This window comes from Embiotoca jacksoni, unplaced genomic scaffold (assembly GCF_022577435.1).
Source record: "Embiotoca jacksoni isolate LCO1_2020_lvr unplaced genomic scaffold, fEmbJac1.0.p SCAF_8, whole genome shotgun sequence".
Lineage (NCBI taxonomy): Eukaryota > Metazoa > Chordata > Actinopteri > Embiotocidae > Embiotoca > Embiotoca jacksoni.
In genome coordinates this window covers 14,042,392-14,062,523 of record NW_027185436.1, presented here as the reverse complement: position 1 = coordinate 14,062,523, position 20,132 = coordinate 14,042,392, and the positions used below count along the sequence as shown (strand labels likewise).

General features: G+C 41.1%; 1 protein-coding gene across 1 annotated transcript in view; it reads left to right on the top strand.

The window, feature by feature from the left end:
- The window catches only part of LOC138191445 (single-stranded DNA-binding protein 2), a 52,656-nt gene that overhangs the window by 1,052 nt on the left and 31,472 nt on the right, over positions 1-20,132 (top strand). The window lies entirely within an intron of this gene.

The following is a 20,132-nucleotide window of genomic DNA, read 5'->3' as shown; positions in this document are numbered from 1 at the left end:
GACTGTCTTGCCGTGTTCCGTGAGTCCAGTCAGCGCTACAGCAGATGAGATTTGTGACAGCAGACAGTCATCGTGGCTCAACGTTTTGCGAGACAGAGGCAGCCTATTTAAAAAAAAATTGTTTAAAAAAAAAAAATAGTTGGCCAGATATAGACTATAAGATGTCCGGCAGTTTGTGTTTACATAGATTTTGCTTTTACTGGAAACGCTTGTGCTGTGCTTCCTGCTCACTGACAGGGATTGCAGACTGACAGCTGAGTTTGTCACCCGGGAATGCAACTAATTCATCTTTTTCCTCATCAGACATGAGATTTTATTCTGTGGAATTAAGACAATATTGACGGTGGACATGTCAATAAAATATAGCTGATTAAAAACAATACGGTTTAAAGCCTTAAGCAAGTTGTTTCTTACTTTTTTTTTTTTTTTTTTTAACAATGTTTGTGCTGTGATGTTTGAGATAAATATAAACTACCACAAAATTCAGATGTTCTCGAAAAACTGATTGACATTGAAGCACAGATTCTGTGTAAGTGGCCCTCAACCAGGCTCAACTGCTCACTACTTTTTGGACGCTCAGGGTCAGACGGTCAGTGAGCTGAGTTCATTGATCAGGACCATGTATTTATTGATGATATGCCATCACTGTTGGCAGGCAAAAAAAAAAAACATTTCGGGTCTGTTGCCGCTCTGGCCAGGACCTCTGAAACCGATAAGAGACTGGGAGAGGGAGAGCATGGCAGTATGGCATTAAACTTGTGTTTTTCAGCTCTTGCCGCCTGTGAGAGTTAATTTGTGGTGGGGAGATGTGCATAAAAGATGAATCATCTCATCTCTAGTCCCAGCTACCGACACTCATTCATTGTGTCTGTTGAATTCAGTTCACTCGTGTTTGTCAACAGCGTGTCTGAGTGTTCGTCTCATCCCTCGAGCCCCCTTCTTTATTCCAATCGATATGAAAAGGACTGAACAGTGGCACCCTATCGCTGCCTTATCTCGTGCACTGACAGAGGCAGAAATGGAAATCTTCCCCGCGGCCTGGAAGAGACTCTTGCGTGAACACATGCGTGCATCTGTGTGTGTTTGTATGCGTGCATGTAAGCTGGTGATTTTCTGCCGTATAGAAGTTGTTCGGGAGTCCTTTGACAGTGTGCAGTGGTTCACACTTGAGGACTTTGTGTGTTAACTTTATAAGTGGATGACTTGCTGTCTTTTAAAGTAAGAAACAACCTAAACTTTAATCATAGATTAGAGAACCGTAATCTTTCATAGGTACATACGCATAAATAACAGAGGCAAGGCTGTAATGACGAGACACTTAATGTGACTTTCGTGCTATTGTTGAATTAAATCATTTCAGCCTCAAACTGTTCGTTTATTTATCGTAAATGAGCCACTTTCAGTATCTTGTAATGATGTTTAAGATTCATCTTTCCTTAACCAAAGATATTTACAGTACAAATACTTTATTTCTAGTGGATGTTGTTTAAAATGGGCATACCTGAGATACACTACGAGATCGGAAATGGTGAGATCTTCCCTGCACACAAGACTTTTTACTTTTCCGCCTTACCATTTAGTTTAGGCTTCCATGTTTGGTGTAGATCATTTCGTTATCTGTGTTTACATTTTGATGCAAGCGAGACGTTCCACTGGGCGTTACTGCCGAGGCCACAACAAAAGACAGGAATGGGTGACAAGAAAAAAAAAAAACACTAGATGAAAAAGGCAGAAATCAAGCAAGCCAAAGTTTCATTTGTCTCTTAACAAGCCGCCTTATTTATCAGTGGTGTGTATCGGAGAAGCAGAGCAGGGCCCAGCGCTGCCGAGTCTTCAGTTGTTTCTCATTTCTGCGGCGCAGCGGGGGATCAGAGAGTGGGAGAGACGGAGGGCAACAACAGATTGAGGGAAAGGAGGAGGGGAGAGAGCAGAACTGAGGGAATTTGCTGGATCATTAGTTTACAGTGTTGTAGTATTGACCTCAGAATGGACCCCCGCAGACTCCGAGGCTCTGGCGTCTCGCCCATGTAGATGTAGAGGAGCGCGAAATGCAACTGACCTCTGTGCAGTTCTGTTCACCGGTTCGTGTGTGTGTGATAAGCATCTGATTTGTGCGGTGTGCCCTTGCCACAGGTGCATTTTGGGAATATACTTCTTTCTTTTTTTTTTTTGCCTCCACCAGTGTGTGATTTACCTCAGATTTGTAAATGTTTATGTAGTGGTTTTGTGGTTTTTTTTGGTTTGGATACTTGGAGATAAAATGATACAAATAGTAGCATCGCAAAATATAGTCATTTAAAAAAATAGCATCCATATTGAATGCTGTATAAGGTGTTAAGTTTCAGTAAGTAGAGTCTGCCAGAGATTTCCAAAGTTAATAAGAGACAGTTTAGGGCTGGGTATCGTTCAAACATATTAGATACCTCTTCTAAAACGATCCTTTTTTTTTTTATACCAGTTTTATACAATTCATTTGAACAAAAGCCAATTTACCAAAAAACTAAATTTACAGTACACGTGACGGTGCAAATCTTTCATGTAGTTTAGAGGGGAAAAGTGTAACCTTGGTTATTTTGTGTTGCTACAATTTACAGATGCCTCCTAAAGGTCTCGCATGCAAGCTGTTGATAGGTGCTACAATTTACTGATGTTCTTCAAATGCTGTTTATGTTGGCAATCAGTAGACGCTACCTAGCTAGCTGTACACAAAGAGGCCTCAGTTTTGGCAACGCAACGCAGACAGGTATGTCGTCAGAAATTAGTTTGAAAAGAGTAAAATAAAGTGTCCTATTGTAAGATTCATTAACGTAAGTTGAGACCGAGTGATACGTGGACAGCCTGTCCCAATACAGCCTCTGTATGGTAAGCGCCGTAAGCCCATTGGCTCACTGGTGCTGATGAGATTTACTCCTGTGTAAGCGCAGAAAAAGTTTTGCGTTTTAAAATGAGAACAGATTAGTATAAATGTAGCCGGCTCTCAAAATTTGGTGGATGAATAATAAGGCATTTTTTTGAGACTAGATATTTTTCAGGAAGCAATTGGGAGTGTGCCATAAAAGTATCGAAGCTTGGTAGCCCCAGGGCAGTCTCATTTTTTTCTCTCCTTAGAAATTGTGTGGAAACCTAATGTCTCTGTGTCCACACTATAAAATACATTTAATAAATTGTTATACTTCAATGTTAACACAAATGCAATGCTAGTAATTGTACCGTATGACAACTTAACATCATCTCAACCAGTGTAATCCATCTGCAATATGGTTATAAACATTTCAGTATCGTCTCTTGCAGAAAGAATATATTAAAATGCACCAGAGTTTTCTCCAAGCTGTGTCCTTTTTTGCATAGATTACAGCAAACGCTGACTTCACATAATATTAGAAACACATTTGACTGAAGATGTGGTGAAAGCTGTTATCACTTACTGACTTCCTGTATTTAATCGGTACCTTTCACAGAGGAGGATGTGCAGATAAAGAGAAGCAGATGAGTAAGAAAATGATGCTTTAAAGGATTGGTTTACCTAAATCATAAAAATATATCAGTAAACATGTTGTCTTAGTTAGCCCTAATGGTATCACCCCATGCAGATGGTTCCAGTTTGATGTGCAACATCTGGGACGTATCCACTTCTGAAAACAGTACAGCAGCACACCAGTTCAGTAAAGATGACTGGAACTGTTTCTGGTGCTCAAAGCTCTAAAAAAAAAAGAAAAAAAAGAAATGACATTTAAAAAACACGTCTGTGCAGAAACAATGTCCCTGATCTAGACATCCATAGATTAAGACTATGCAGTTGCAGTCGTGAACTGTTGGCAGTAAGGTCTGTGAATCATGCTGAGTAAACATCAAAAACATGTCCCCTATGTTTAATAGCAATCACCACGTTTTAAAATAAAATCCTGATGCACATATTACTGAATAAATCACATCTATCGACCGCTGTCTTCACACCTTTGTTCTTATAAGGAACGCTTTCTCTGACTCTCAGACAGCAACACCCTTCAGGTCTCTTCCCTCCCTCTCTCGCTGTACCTGTGTTATGGTCTTCACTTGATTTTGATACGGAGTGACAGTACACGACCGCTGACTGTGTACTGCAGTTGTTCAACGAGTATAGGTTTCAGTCACTGGCAGTTAGAGGACACATTCCACATAGTTCTGGGATTGTGGTCCTGAGTGAGTTGCATCGCAGCACATACTACACATTCCTTTTCTCCCTTTTCTCTCCGTGTGTGGTGAATCACAGAACAACGTCTGCTTGAAATGCACACACATACTTCTTCTCTCAATTCTCTCAGACATACAGCGCTTTTTTTTTTTTTTGGAGGAACTTTTCATAGAAAGTACCCTTTGCTTTCTTTTTTTTTGTTTTTTGTACACATCATCTCAATAAGTACAAACTGTAAACTCACAGCTGCAAAAATTATGCTGAGTGGGGTTTTTTTGTTGTTCAGTCTGTAGTTGAGGTGCCAACCATCATTCTGGTGCAGACTTTCTGCATCATTTCTGGTTCTGTAAGGATCATCATTCAACACACACACACACACACACACACACACACACACACACACACACACACACACACACACACACACACAGCTACTTCTGAACCGAGACACCTCAGAATCCTGCCAGGAGGCTGCCAATGCAGCATTGCGCAGACTGAGGCAAAGCAGTGCATGCTGGGAGTGTTTATCCGACAGAAGCAATTCAGGCTGCCACTCTGGCTCTGACAGTCAGTCGCATTACAGGAGAACTACAATAAAAATGGAGCAGGATCTCACACATACACACTGTATGCTCACAATGCATCACATCAACTGTGCGGGGAATCTTTTGTCCGTGCCAGCTGCCCCCTGATGAATGTAATTGAATAGATTTTTGGGGGGGTTTGTTTACTACATTTCGTTGTCCTTGAGAAATGACTGAGGTGCGCTCGTCAGAACAGAGAGGAAGTCATTTGTTAAAGCATGGACAAAAGAACGTAGCCAGAGGATAAACTTATGTTGCTGGTCAACTTGGTGGATGAAATGAAGAAGCTTCATAAGGAAAATGAGCATCACATGTGAATGGTGAAACATTTCCAAATATGATGGCTGAAGATTGATTAAATGAAAGATGGGGGGGGGGGGGGGGGAAGTTTTGTCATCCAGGTCAGACAGGGTCAGGTGGTGCCCTGCAGGACCTCATAGTCTAATGCTTCATAATGGTTGTGCATCAGCCGGCCCTCTGCACTCTAAACACATCTTACTCTCTCTGTGGATCACGTACACTGGTAAGTGGCCACACCTGGCACTGTTTGCATAAGTCCAGAGCACCATGGTGGGCCTCAGTTTAAGCTGCTCCTCCCTGTTTAAATCAACAGAGAACAATATATAAATGTATATGCGTGACTATGTGTGTATCCACTCTTTGTCCCTTTGGGTCAATCGAGAGCATACTGCAAGTGTGAGTCTGTAATCTCACATGAGCTGTCTGCTCAGAGCATTTTTGAGCATTTTTCCCATATGTTTTATCCCTCAAAAATCAACCTGCATCTGTCTGTCATGCTGCATGTGCGAGTGTGAACTACAACATCCAGAAATCATTACACAGCTAATAGCCTCTCCGGCTCTCATGGGATGCTTGTGAACAACTGTTAGAACACAGCGAGCTGTCGCTGCTCTCTCTTTGTTGTCTTTCACCAACACTGACGGTCAGTGACGGATAGGAATTTAAAACTGCCGCCAGTGAATGTAATCCGCACAGTGTTTTAGATTAGCATCAATCTGGGATTACAAGAAAACCGGAGAAGAAATTGAGCTCTGATATGTTTTTCCTCTTCTCTCTGGGTATACAGACGCTCTCTTCAAACAAAAGTGATGATGACAGTTTGACAAGGCTCTGATAGAAAACACTCTTTAACCTGCTGAACACACAGAGGCTGTTAAAAGTCCTCTTTTATCTGCTGGCATCCCTCCTAGTCTCTCTCTTATCCCCACTGCCAGAGATGTAACTTGCCACAGAACTGCTATCAAAGCAGCTACCTCTTATTGAGCTGTATGATGCGGGGGGGGGGGAAGACAACCTCTGATCGACGCAGGCTGAAAAAAGGGTGACGTGTCAGTCAAAAGACAGGACCCTGTGGAAGACACCCTCACAGGACGTCAAGGGGTCCTTGGGAAAGATCGACGTGACAAAAGGCCTCCGTCGGCATCAGATAGCATGTGGGACAGAGGGGGGGGGGGGAGAAGAGGAGAGGGCATAGCATCCTGAAAGTCTTTTATCACTCCCCTCAAAAGACAGAGGGTACGGATGAGTGAGTTTATCACCTAGTGCTGGTCCCGTAGGACCGCATGGGTGTCCCTGAATGCTTCTGTTTTAATTAGAAATACAACATCACATCTCATCACATCACATCTTTCTCTTCTCTTCTCTTCTCTTCTCTTCTCTTCTCTTCTCTTCTCTTCTCTTCTCTTCTCTTCTCTTCTCTTCTCTTCTCTTCTCTTCTCTTCTCTTCTCTTCTCTTCTCTTCTCTTCTCTTCTCTCTCCAATAGTTGCAGTGCATCAGGTTTATCTTTGGGATTGAGATACTGACATTTGGGGATTGAGGGATTCAGAACAGTGGACCGTGGATGAGACACAAAGCAGAGAGGGGGGTGGGGGTGGGGGGGTTGCAGTTTATAGTATGCTTTGTTGACCATGACTGGAAACTACTATCCATGCTGTCAGGCTTTGTTCATGCTGTTAGCGGTAGCTGTTGTGGTTTTTTGTCAGGAAGTCTTTTTTTTTTTTTTTTTTTTTTTTTTTTGCTGTACCTGCATGGTGACCACCAAACATGCACAGCTTTGCTCCAAACCACAGCACAGTCAGGGATGCTCTCCCTCAAAGCGCTTCCTGTAACCTGAGAGCTCCAGCCAAAAGTAAATGCTTGTCGGTGGAAACAACACTTGCAGGCTCTGTGGAAGAGTGTCTTTACAAGTCAGGTTTCTGATTTCAAACCTAGCATTTTTGTTTGTCAGTAAAACGAGTTAATCTAGCATTCTCATTTATGTACATCCCCACACATCCGATTTTTTTTTATGAATGCGTCGACTATGCTGTGTCACATTTACAGCTCACCAGTATAACTTGCGTTGCTATTGTAAGTGGCATAGTGTATCTGCGGATGCTGCTGTGCCCCCCTCTGCTGATTATAGTGGAGGTTGGTTGGAGGCCTCTGCTGATATTCCTCCATCATTGATATGCAAGCTGCATCGCACAGGCGCTAGCGCAAGGTTAAGCATGCGTGACGGCTAGGCTTAGGAACTGCTTCAGACACTCTCTCTGTATCCCTCTTTCTCTCTCTCTCTCTCTCTCCTGTGCACACACGCATACACACATTATTTTACTTTTCTCTCTCTGTATATAACCCTCCGTTCTTCTATTCCACTTGTCCCTTGTCTGTTTTGTGAAGTCAAGCCACAGAGTTGTTCACTTTAATTCTCCATAAATGTGCTGTCCTCAGATGACGGGCCGTCCGCCCACTGATCCTTGTAAAGTCCACAATGACACTTTCTCCCCTCTGAATCCAAGGCAGTGTATCCACATGCTTAGGATTTAAATTGCTGACATAGAGTTCTTGACTTTTAAAGATCTACTTAATGCCATTTTTCAACCACAGAGAAGCAGAAAGGATAATTGAGTGACACGAGGTGGGCGACAGGGCAGCAGTGGAACTCGCCAGGATTTCTTCAGAGCTGGAAGTGAACTTATAAATATGTGCGGCCAGTACATCATTTTCTGTCTTTTCATGGTCTGTTTTGTTATTATTAAATGCTATTACTCATTTGTAGACATCTCAGTGCATACATTTTACTGCTAATTTTTACAGCCTCATGTTGCAAAAGGAACTATTTCCCTGAGTTGTTCGTCATTTATTTATACTTACTCCAGAGCCTCTGTGCAGGCCTTAATAGGTTCACATTCTTCCCCAAATTGCTTCAGATTGCCTTCATCTGTATCAGTTTTTTTCAATATCATCTTGAAGCTTTGTTGTTCAAAAGAATAGAGGCCTATTAGAGCCCTGTAGAAAGGAATTATAATCCTATAAAATTAGAGCAGTACACTCCTCCCTGTCGTCTCCTTGTCCCTGTGTTTTTGTAGTAGTTGTTGCTGATTGTGGAATGCTGTATTGTGTGGACTGAACAATGACAGTGTGTCACTGGACGATGTGTGGAGCTGGCAGGAGACGGGAGCGTCCCTCGCCGTGACAGTCCAGGTCCCGCATACTACTGTACGACAGACCGAGCTCACTACAACGAATGGCAACAACAAAATACCTTAATACCACTGTGTGTGTGTGTGTGTGTGTGTGTGTGTGTGTGCGTGTGTGTGTGTGTGTGTGTGTGTGTGTGTGTGTGTGTGTGTGTGTGTGTGTGTGTGTGTGTGTTGTTAGAAAAAACACTTGACTTCAATTTCATCAAACATAACTGACACTGGTCGCTGATTGCTCCCCCCTGCAGAGTGGTTGAGTGAAAACAAAAAAAGTACAGAGTCATTATAGAGAGGAAATGTTTGAACTTGGTTATTTTGTTAAAAACAAAAACATGAAAACAATTGCTGCACTGACTGGAATTGTCATAAAATAGTTTTTGGTTGTTTACTTTGTCGGGCTGTAAAATATATATATACAGTAAAAACAGTAAAAATAAATAAATTAAGGAACAGCTTGAATGCATTTTGTCCTATTGCATTACATATGTATTTAATTGTCAAGACTATACTATAGGTTGATTTTAATAATTTGATGAATTTGAAGTGTGAACTGTGCTGCTGTATTATCTGGGAAAATAAAAAATATTGGAGTGGGACTCAGTATTGGCAGATAGTCAATATTAAATGACTCAGATCGGGTGCCAAAAAACTTGATCAGGACACCCCGATCCATAATCCATTCAACTCCCCTCTTCTCAAGAAACTCTGGAAATAGGTTGTAAAAAAGACAGTAATTAACTTTGTATGATCACTAAGTGTTGCCATCAAAGTTCTCTGTAAACAGCAGTTTAATATTCTGGGCTTTATGGCTGTATTGCATTCAAGATTTACTGTAATAGCTTGTAGAGAAAGTTGAACAAGGAAAACACTCCTAAAAATCATTGGTGTTCTTTCAGCTGTGAAATTAAACAAACTCCCCACGAGAGGTGACTCAATCTAAACAAATCAAAGCCAACGAAATGGAACTCAAATTAAGAAAGTGATGGATTTGCCTCCACTTTTATTTGATTTATCCACTTTACATGTTCTGCAAAGAAATTACAGTCGTGGACAACTCTCATTGCCTGAAACCTGTGTGTAAATGATAGATTTTCATATGAAGGATGCAACAGAATTTCTGCTCAATCAGACTGTTGGTAAACAGTGAGCTTGCCCATCAACGCCTTCTTACCATCTCCCTCTGTTTCTCCCTCTCTCTGATAAGATGGCATTTCCTGTTATCTCAGCGCTGGTCATTGTTGTCTGCTCTGTGAGACAGTAGAGTCTCTGCATTGCTGACGGAACAAGAACTGTTTCACTTTGTCTGATTGTGCCTGTTTGAGGCGGGGAGGGGGGAGGGGGGGCTTCCTTTCTAATGTACTCGCCGTTCAAGTCTTAATTGCTGCTGCTAATTTTCTGAATTCGACAGACAGGTTTGGGAGTGTATCCTGCCAGAACTGCCAGCATTTAGTCAGTATAGTCGGGTACACACCACCCACTCATATGAACTCGTACTCAGTACTTTCACTGATAAACATGGTGATGAATTTAAAGGCGTACACTTTGTCTACAGCCACACCAGCCGACTCTCAACTATACCAGAAACAATTAATTTGATGTAAATGTCTTTGATAATAAACTTAATATTTTTGGGTACAGTTTTGGAAATTGTTTTCTGAAAACAGCAAATATTGAATTGTAGTGTTGCTTAAAATGTGTTTCCTTCGTCAAGAAGTCATACAAATATTCCTGGTCACACTTTTTGACACAGTTTAAGAAAATGATTTACCGATCTGAAACAAGTAGTTGTTTTTTCTAGAAGTGATTCTTCTCTGTGTAACTCAACATCACTTTTTAGTTTTTATTGATGTAGCTGATAATAAGGTTGGTATCACCGTAGATAGCAAGCCAGCAAATTATGTCAGTGCATCCAAATACCTGCTGAAATAAGCTCTATGCTTGTTAAAAAAAAAAAAAAAAAAAAAAAAACTTTCACATGTCCACTCCTGGCAATTAACATCTGATGACAAAGTTTGAAATGTTTCTGGATTGCAGTATCTGCTCGGTCATCACCGGAAACAAAACATTGTTTCAGTCTATATTGCGTATGTGTGTCAAATTTCCATTGAAGTTATGTGAGCTTAATTTATTAAACTGCACCCCGAAAGATAATTGTAACTGAAATAAAGACTGTAGCTTACACATTATCAAAGATTTAGTTTCTGTTATTTTTCACGCACAACAAATTTGAGAATAACCAGGTTTGGGTTGAGCCTTAGAAGGACGGTGTGTTCTGTTCTTACAGCACAGGGTGGAGACTCGCCGTTACAGTTGGGCTTGTGGTCAGAGTATCAGTATAAGTTGGCTCTTATCAGTCTCTGTCCTGTAGTTTAGGTTAGTTGATTGTAGTGCACGGTCGTGAAATGATAAATTAGTCCACCAGTAATCAAGTAAACATACAGCATGTTGCATTCGTTTAAATGTCCGCTTTTCTTCTCTTGAGCTATGTCAATGCATTTATTTGGGCTCTATGGGCATTTACAATTACAAGACATATATTTAATGATAAGTGGCAATAAAAGAGAACCCAACCTAAAAACTGTTTATGTAAATATACTTAACGTGGTGGCTTCTATTAAACAAGTTGTAACTCACACATTATTATCTTGGTTATTTTTGATATTTGTCTTTCAACTAGTTGTTTTTATGGAATTTATTTTCACCTCTTATTTGACAGTCCCAAAGGTGGGGGGAGGGAGATGATTCTGGAATCTCTAGTTAATGAAAGGTAAACACAAGGTCTACACTGAGGTGAGCCAAAGAATGCAGGATGCTTCCTCTCTGTCAGGATATGAGCTTCATTCTTTTGACTTATACTTTTACGTATGACGTTTCACCTTTGGCAGATTTTTCTCTTTGGGGAGGAACTCCCACTGAAAGCTACTTCACTGTTTACAGTCATGTAAGATTTGTCTCTTTTCATGTGAAGTATGAGAAACACTTAATCTTAATGGTTTCGTCAGTTAATCCAAGAAAAAAAAGTGTTATAATGTTACCCTCTCTCTCTCTCTCTCTCTGAAATGCTGTTAACCCATGTGATAGCGCGAACAGTCACCTGTGTAATATCACAGAGATTTTATTTGTGTTTCTGCTTCACCTCTTACACAGTGCTGAAGTAAACCCCCAACCACACTTAGCCAGCTCTGGATGCACTGCTCTTTGCCAAGCCGGTGTTGGAGCATTCAGGCCTGTCACCCAGCCAAAGCACCACTAAGGGCTTTACTATGTGTTGTGGAAGTGTGAGGGATAAAGGCTACGACAAACATTTGCTCAGCAAAGCGGCATGTGAGACCATCTCAGTGAAGACAAAGCAGGGAACATGAGCAGATAAATTTGACTGAGTGTCTCTCCTCAGGCTGTTTCCATGCAGGTTTATGACACGTGTTTTGCTAATCTTCAAAGCTGTCATGAACTTTTCACTCCTCCTCCCCAACTCTCAACTGCACACCAAAACCTGCAACTCGAGTCTGCACAAAGACCAGTCAGAGAGAACATACTTTATACGAATATCCCTATTCAAGTGCTCTGTCTTTAGCAGGAGCCATTAGAGAGATCCCAGGGGTTGCTGTGGAGGGGTAATGGAGAATATAGATTTAACTTGTGACCATCAGCAAAAATGCCAATTAGAAATGCATCAGTGAGCAGCCGGCGATGAAGCCACAGCGCACTATCATTTGGGGATTAATTTAAGGCATGTATTTGACCGAGACAATGGACAAAGTTAAAGAGTCTAATGCTAGTTATTCTAAAGTTTAACGTTAAAGTTTTCTTCTGTATGATTACATAAACTTTATCCACATGAAGGTTTTCATTTTATTTGAGACACTTAAAGTTGTTGCTTACAAAATCATGTATTTGTTTGAGTGTATAATAACACAAAAGCTAGTGATCAATTAGTATCTGTCTTTAAAATTGAAAAGGGGAAATACTGTCTCAGTCACTGACTTTAATTCACCCCCCTTGTTCTCAAGTTGTTGTGAGTTACATTTGGTTGCACTTTTGCAAATCCTCTGTTACAGTAGATGTTTGACAGCAGCAAGGCTGTTCACAATGTTGTCCTTTCTACTTGTGCTCACAGGCTGCAGTATCACTCCTCTTCGGTTCCATCCTGACCTCCCCTCGCAGCTCCTTTCGTTAATCATTTACTCTCTCCCCCTCTGACTCTCTCCAACTCTTTCTTTCCCTCTTCCTCTCTGTGCCCTGGATCTCTTGCTGATGCAAATTTTGATCAATCTCTCCATCTTTACATCTTTATCTCACTGTTGACGAGTAAATTACCTGTTTTTGTCCTTTTCTCAGCACTATCGGTGTGTATCGTAGCCTCTGCTTTCCATAATCTCTCTCTTTTCTTTACTTTTCTCTCAGCCTTTTTCAAATTTATGTATGAGCTTTACTGTACAAATCCCTGTCTGTGTGTATATTGCAGAAGAGTTGGAAGAATAGCTCAAACAAAGCGTGTACTGTATACACCTAGCAGCATTTTCAAACAATTAATTCACTCGCCTACCAGTCCAACTCCCCTATGCAGATTCATTAAAACTATACTTTTACCTGATGAAAATGCATCAGGGATTAGTCTGCTGGAACTTGGTTTTCCATATAAAGGGATTGGGCTATGATCTTGTCGTGGCACCTTTCCCAGACGAGGTGTGTGCATAAGTAGCCATGTTTTGAAGATGCTCTTCACTGTATAGAGGCTCTATAATTCCCATGGTTGTTTGGGCTCTTTTTTTTTTTTTTTTTTCTTCCGTTGTTTTTCTGAAGCCCTGCGTATAAGATGAATTATTCAGCATTGTAATGGGTCTATATTTGTCGTTGTTTATCTTGCCTCAGTGCCCCCACTACCCTCATCGCTGCCCCACCACCATCTCTCTCCAAGCTTTCCCTTGTCTGGCTGGCTGGCTGGCAAGCGGGGCCGCTCTACCCGCAGAGGATGCTCCACTTTAATGAATGAAGTGAAGTCATTTAGCAGGGCTCTTAATGGCACATAAAGCCCCGCTGCTAGGCTTGATTAATCAGGGAAAGTGTTTGGCTGTCACACACAGGGCTGTCCTCAGCAGGGGCAGCAGCTTGATCGCTGTGCTCTCTTTTATGGGCCGGGTCCCTCTCTATCCTCGCCAGAGTTGTCAGGAGCCCGAGCTTTCAGAGGCTTGATTGCAGTGAGTGATCGCTTGGCTTCACAGTAGACTAGACATGATAATGATGATAATGTTGATCCTACCTCCAAGTCAAAGACAGGTGTCTGTGGTTTGTGTTGCCTTTGTGGCCTGCAGCTCTGTGGTGAGGTGTGATTTGACTGAGGACACCTCAGCCGGTGAGCAAGCTTACAAACAAAAAGGAATAAACCACTGTAAACAGTAAGTCTTACCACTGTCTTGTGATAAAAACTCATTGGCTCATATGAGTCAGTCTCCGCATATGATTACTTAAAAAAAAAAGAGATGGACAAAATATTAGAAACCCCTCAGAACAAAGTTTCAGCAATGCAACTTGCACATAATTGCGCATTAATGACGTCATCTCAAAGTCTCGTTTTGATCCGCTCCCCTTTTCCTTGTTCAATATATTATATTTCACTGTTATTACAAACTCGACATTTGCAGACGTTTACATTTCAAATTCAAAGTCCTCGAGCATTTCAGTAAACAGGAGCCCTTCATTTCAACGAGTTTTAGTCTGAAACACTTGCAGGAATTAGTTGACTAAAATTGACCAATCACACTTCTGATGAGTAATCCAGTAAAACCATTGAAAAGAGCAGGATCATTTTGTTGATTTTATTGATTAAACTGATAGAGATATAAAAAAAAAAACCTGCCTTTTTTTGGCGGCTTTAACATCTTCAAAAACTCATGAAAGTTGGTGGCTGACAAAAGTTTTGTGATGTTTGGAGCGTCGTTTCAACCTTAAACATCAAACCTCTGTGAAATGTGTGGATTACCCCCCCGTCCTCATGAGGTCATTTCCAGCTCTGAAGCAGCATCGTAGACCACTAGACTATCTTCAGCGCTGAAGCATGAGTCGCGGTGGAGAAATTGTTTCACGGAGTTCACTCAGAGCTTTCCAGTGACTAAACTGACAGTCTCAACAGGTAAAAGATTCTACTTCACCAAGGTTTCTATTAATGGTTCAGATTCCACCTCAGCCTGTTGAAGGTGATTCAACTTTTAGTGAAGTTGAAACGTTTGGTGAAATTGAAAAAGGTTTTCATACACTACACATCACAGGAAGATATTTAATATCACTGCAGACCCCCTTCGAAAACACGTATATCTTCTATCCAAAGTATGTCTGCGGCAATTTTGGTCGCATTTGAATGAATATTTGTGGACGGCGGAGTTATAGGTTGCAGTGAGCCAAAGATTTGTCACAATGCAAACTATCTCCTGGGAATATTGGTGGTGCAGTGGTTAGCACTGTTACCTCTCAGCTAGAAGATTAGGGGTTTGATCCACCCCTTTGTCATGACTTAAAAAAATTTAAAAAATCATACTATAGCATGTCGTCCAAATTCTGAAAAAAAAGTCATACTATAGCAAAAAGTGACCTAAAACTCATTTTTGGGTCACTTTTTGGATGACATGCTATAGTATGACTTTTTTTGTTTTTTTTTATCACATTTTGAACAACATTTTGGGTCACTGTTTTTTACACATGTCCACCGAATTTCGTGCATGTAGGTAAATGGAACTGCTGGGGCAGCTGTTTATCTGCTAGCGAGCCATTTGGCCACGTCCACTCGCGACTCCACTAAAATACGACATCTTTCGCCGGGAGAGACGCGTGTACCAACTTTCATGAGTTTTTGAGTATGATAAAGCCGACAAACATGCAGTTGTTTACGGAGAATAATAATAATCGCTTGAATAAGAATAGGGCTTTCGCACCATCGGTGCTCGGGCCCTAATAAGCTGTGTATGTGCCCGTGTGTGCGCCCGTGCGCAAAATCACAGGAGGGCTCCAGTTCTTAAAAAACCAGCAGTACACCCCTGGAGTTTATGGTAAAAAAATATTGAGCGATATACTTGTATTTCTTTTTTTAACTCCTAAATGGCAATTTTTATTTTTTTTATTTTTTTTTACCTACACTCAAAGCTTGACTTTTTATAATAATGACTGATCTAAAGTAAAACTGATGCATGTCATTAATTGTAATCCATTAAGATTGTAATCTTAATATGACTCAGCTACATACAGGGTAGGAGCCTTTGTAGTTGTGGTTACTGTTGTCACTGTCTGTATTGCATCAGTCATATGCTGCAAAATTATGTAACACAGCAAAAATAAAAGTCGGGTAAATCCTGATATTTGTCAAACAAGCTGCATTGTAGCAAAGAGGATCCTCACCGAGACAGACTTAAAGACACTTAGTGATAGGATGTATGATTAACGACATGACACAAATAAAACACAGCGTTGAAGAACTATACATCATGACTTTCACCAAGCTGGAATTTACTGCAGGTCTTATTTATTGTTGGGTGTTATTGCTTTTTCATCTGTGGGGACTTTGGAGGAGTCACATTCTTTCTTCTTATTGCTTTATTGTTTTGCGTTGGTTTGCTTGAAAGCAATGTGCTTCAAAGACACTACAGCTCTCAGTAGATACTTCACAGTGTCACTTTTACTAAAATTATTCTTTGCTGTGAACACACGAAGCAGAAATTTAAGACGGTAATTTAGTCTTCTGTGGCAGGTAAGCATATCCAGGAGATAATTACAGTATATAGCTTCCTGACTGTGACTTAGTTCAAGCTAGGATTACTTTTCTATTGTTATTACCTCTCACACAGAAGTCATTGAAATTAATTTATTAAAAAATATGAAGGAATCCGGTGTATAGTCTGAGGAATACTTTCTGTACATTATGTTTTCAGCACAGTGTGCCATCATGCATGTTTTCTCTTCAAAAATGATAGGAATCATGTCTGATTTAGCCTGACTGTTTTCATAGCGGGGTTTTGTGTTAATTTGCAATGTGTAGTTCAATGTAAGGGTGTTTTTTGTTCTTGTTTTTCTTCAATATCATTATTCCACAAAGTTGTACCAAAGTTGCTTCCTGCTAAATACAGGAAATCTGTGTGTAAAGCACTACTGAACATGTGTTCAACCTGTGTTTGACTCTTAAGAGACATTGCAGTGTAAATCCTTGTTGACACCATCCAGAGCCTTTAATCTGTAACTGTTCCTCCATAAATGTAACTGCTAAACCACTGCACCGAATGTGTATTCCTCTCTTTTTTTTTAATCAATGTGTTCAGTTATTTTTGTTGTTGTTGGTTAGAAGTAACTCTTCTTCTGCAAAAATAAAAAAAATTTAAAAAAGGTGGAAAGGTAGTACATGACATACAGACTGGTAGGGAATGTGAATACTGAGGGAGGTGATGAGAGAATGGGGGACAGGAGAGGAGGTGGATGTGGGGAATGACTGGGAAAAGTTGGGGTTACTGCAGGGCAGGATCTGAAAGGACAGGAATAAGTGACTGAGCAGTGTGGTAGCACCTGTACAGCACCAAAACAACAGACAAATACAGTTAGCAGATAAACATCATGGAGCATTTCAGTGCTAAAGATTCTGATATTTCCCTCAGGAGTTTGACTTAAAGAGACTCGTGTGTGCATCCAGAAAGATTTCTCCAGGTGCAGCTTTAACAGAAACAAAATGTGCAGCTGCAAAGAATAAACGGGACTTGCGCCAGGCACTTGTCAAACATGTGGTATTTGTGTTATATACTGCTGAGGAAGTGATTTGTGCATCACTAATGGGGATGGCATGTTTACTGTCAACATGTAGCATCAACTATTATGCAACATTTAATTTGATTTCCCTGCTCAAATATATTATTATGCTATGTCAGCATAGTAGCAAGTCCTGCAGATATGTCACTTAACGTGTCGATTCAGATCAGAAGCATAATCGCTTTACCATTTCATCTCTAACAAGGGTGAAATAATCTGGAGCTAATCTATAATAGGCAAATCCAATCACTGAAGCCATTGCCTGTTGTGATTTGAATCTCTGCCAGACTTTGATCGCCATGGCAGAAATTGATAAATTGATTAGCAGTGATCTAGTGGTCTCCTGAATGCTGATCCCGGGAAAACAGGTTCATGTCGTTGCTTCCAGCTGAGGTAGTGTTTGAGTTCCAAGATCCTCCCCTCTCCCTGATTTCCTCTCTGTAAAACAGCTCGGTAACAAGGCAACCTCGAAGCTGGTCACTGTTTCTGCCTGCTGCCTTCATTAAGCTGAGCTCGGTCTCTGACTTTTCAAGCCTGCCGTAGCTGTCTGGTCTTATGCAGATTTACAGGAGCAGCCAGGATGGGGGTCGGCTCGAAATATGAATTTAATTAAATGTGACTCTGTGAATCACTGTGAGATGACAAAACAACTTGAAGTTGAAGGAGAAATGGGTCAGGTGTGGATCTTGAAGTACCCTCCTGTGCCCCACCTTCTGCACTTGTACCTACTCGCCACCACGACCTCACACATGCACGCACACGCCTTTGTACAGGGAGAGGAAGCAAACGGGGAGGCACCTGAGCTCTTTAATCATCCTGGTTGCAGTTGTGATTGATGTAAAGTGGTTCTTATTTACAACAGAAATTACCAGGGTAGGCAGGTAAGGACAAAAAATGTCTTCAATTTCTTGGTGTATGTCCAATAGCAAGGGCATACACCTGAAGCGATGTTAGGAATGGACTAATATGGAGTCAAAAACCATTCTAAAAGCATTGGTTGCCTCAATTTGAGCACTTTTGCCTGCAGAGAATACTTAAAGTGGCAGTTTATTTAACGTGACAAGAGAGTCATTGTAATGTTTTCATTTTAATGTGCCGAATTTGGAGGATTCTTAACCTTGAACAGTCCCCCATCCTCTAATCCTCAAACCTTATCTGCGCTCAGTATTTTGACTGTCAGTCAGTTGGTTTCCACATAGTTGGGTGTTTTATCAGCGGGGGGCTCAGATGAACAAGTGGAAAGTGAACAATGAGAGAGCAGCATGAAGGGGCTTAGTATTTTCAAAACCTATCACTCGTCTTTTAAAAAATTAGTGGTTTTGAGTTAAAGTTCAACAGATATTGAGTGCTAACAAAGTGCCTTCTTTTGTTGCTTTGCAGTCTGCTTATCAGTCCTGTTTCAACTCAGCCTGCTGTTGGTGTGTGTTAAATGAAAAAGAGGACGCAGACAGACAGGATTGGTTTAGGTCTGATTTATGCGTGTACTTTTGCAAGCCTCAGAGCATTTAAAACCCCGTGTTCGAGGTCACAAGCAGCAAATGGACCTCCTTCGTTTTTTCCTTTTCTTTCATCTCTTCTCCAAAACTTGCATTAGCGTACTTACACCAAATGTTTCCTCTTTTTTTTTTTCATTTTATGGAATCCCCTTCGCCCCCTTTTCCCTCGTCCGTCCACCTTCGCGAGGTTTCCTCACTTTCTTCGACCCCGTCTCCCTATCAGGGCCAAAGGTCACATCTTGGAGCTCTTGTGAAATCAATCATAGATTAAACCTTTTAGTCTACCTCAGAGGCAGCTACCGTGCGAGGCTGTGTTTTTGTGTGGTAATAGATAGCTGACTGGATACATGCCAGTGCATGCTGAGGACAAGATTTCATTTCTTTATTTATCCCCACTGACACAATGAATCCATTCATGCAGCCCATCATTCTCACCATCATTGCTGGGAATGTATTCACTGTAGATACATGAGATCATTCAGTAATAATAAATAGATCTATCGCGATGCTGCCGTAGCTGACATCGGGACTCACAGGAGAGAGTGACAGATTTATATAGGTTGACAGGAAAACGATGCAGAACACAGCGACTGAGCAAGTTTGTGCCTAGAAATGTTCAGAGTTGTACAGTGCCTTGAAAAAAATGGGCACATCTTTTATTCATATTCGGGTTGTCGAGGTGTCAAGAGTTTTGTCAAGCCTCTCATTGTTCTGTTAACCTTGTCCCTGTGAAACGCTCTGTCTCTATCTCTTTGGTTAAACATTACTGCCAGGCCACGGGGGGAATGGAAAGGAAAAGGGATGGAAAGAGAGAGAGAGAGAGAAGGATCACTTCTCTTCATCCTTTCACCATTAAACAAACATGGCCTCTTACAAAAAAAAAAGAGTACAAGAGGAAAGCAGCGCACGCTAGACACAAAAGACAGAGGATGAGGAAGAAGGAAGACTGAGGATGAAAGTGATGAAGAAGAGAGATGGAAACAGAGGAGAGGGATAAGGGAGGGTGGTCGAGGCAACAGAGTACCTGTGTGCATAGCAGAAAGGTGTGCAGTCCATCATCTTCAGACAGGCAGACAGGGCTGTCTGGGGAGTTTATTTTTACCTCAATATAACAGTCTGGATTGGCTACAGCAAGCTGGTAGCACCTTTCAGTGGGGGCTCCAGGACAGCTGCTGTCCCGGGGAGACAATCGTTCATGCCTTTCAATACACGTGTGCTCAAACAAACACGGACACGTCACACTCCAGGTCAAAGCTTGTGCTGCTGTTATGTTCCTTTTTCATCATATACAATAGAAAACATGCATTTTGATTTTAGACTGTTGGTCAGACAAATCAATGGGCTTTGGGAAATTATAATGGGATTTTTTTTTTTTAAGTTTTCTGACAAACATTAAGGATGTTGATAAATTGGTTTTGCCTATTGAGAAATAATCAGCAGATTAATTAATTATAGAAATAATTGTTCGTTGTAGCCTTACATAACATACCATATATTTTCTGATATGGCTCAACACAGCACACATTTTGTGAATATGACAGTACTTCATAGATGTAGTTATTCAAGCACTTAACAAATCGCTCCTGTCTGGCCCCAACCTTTTAGATTTGTAGTGGAAAT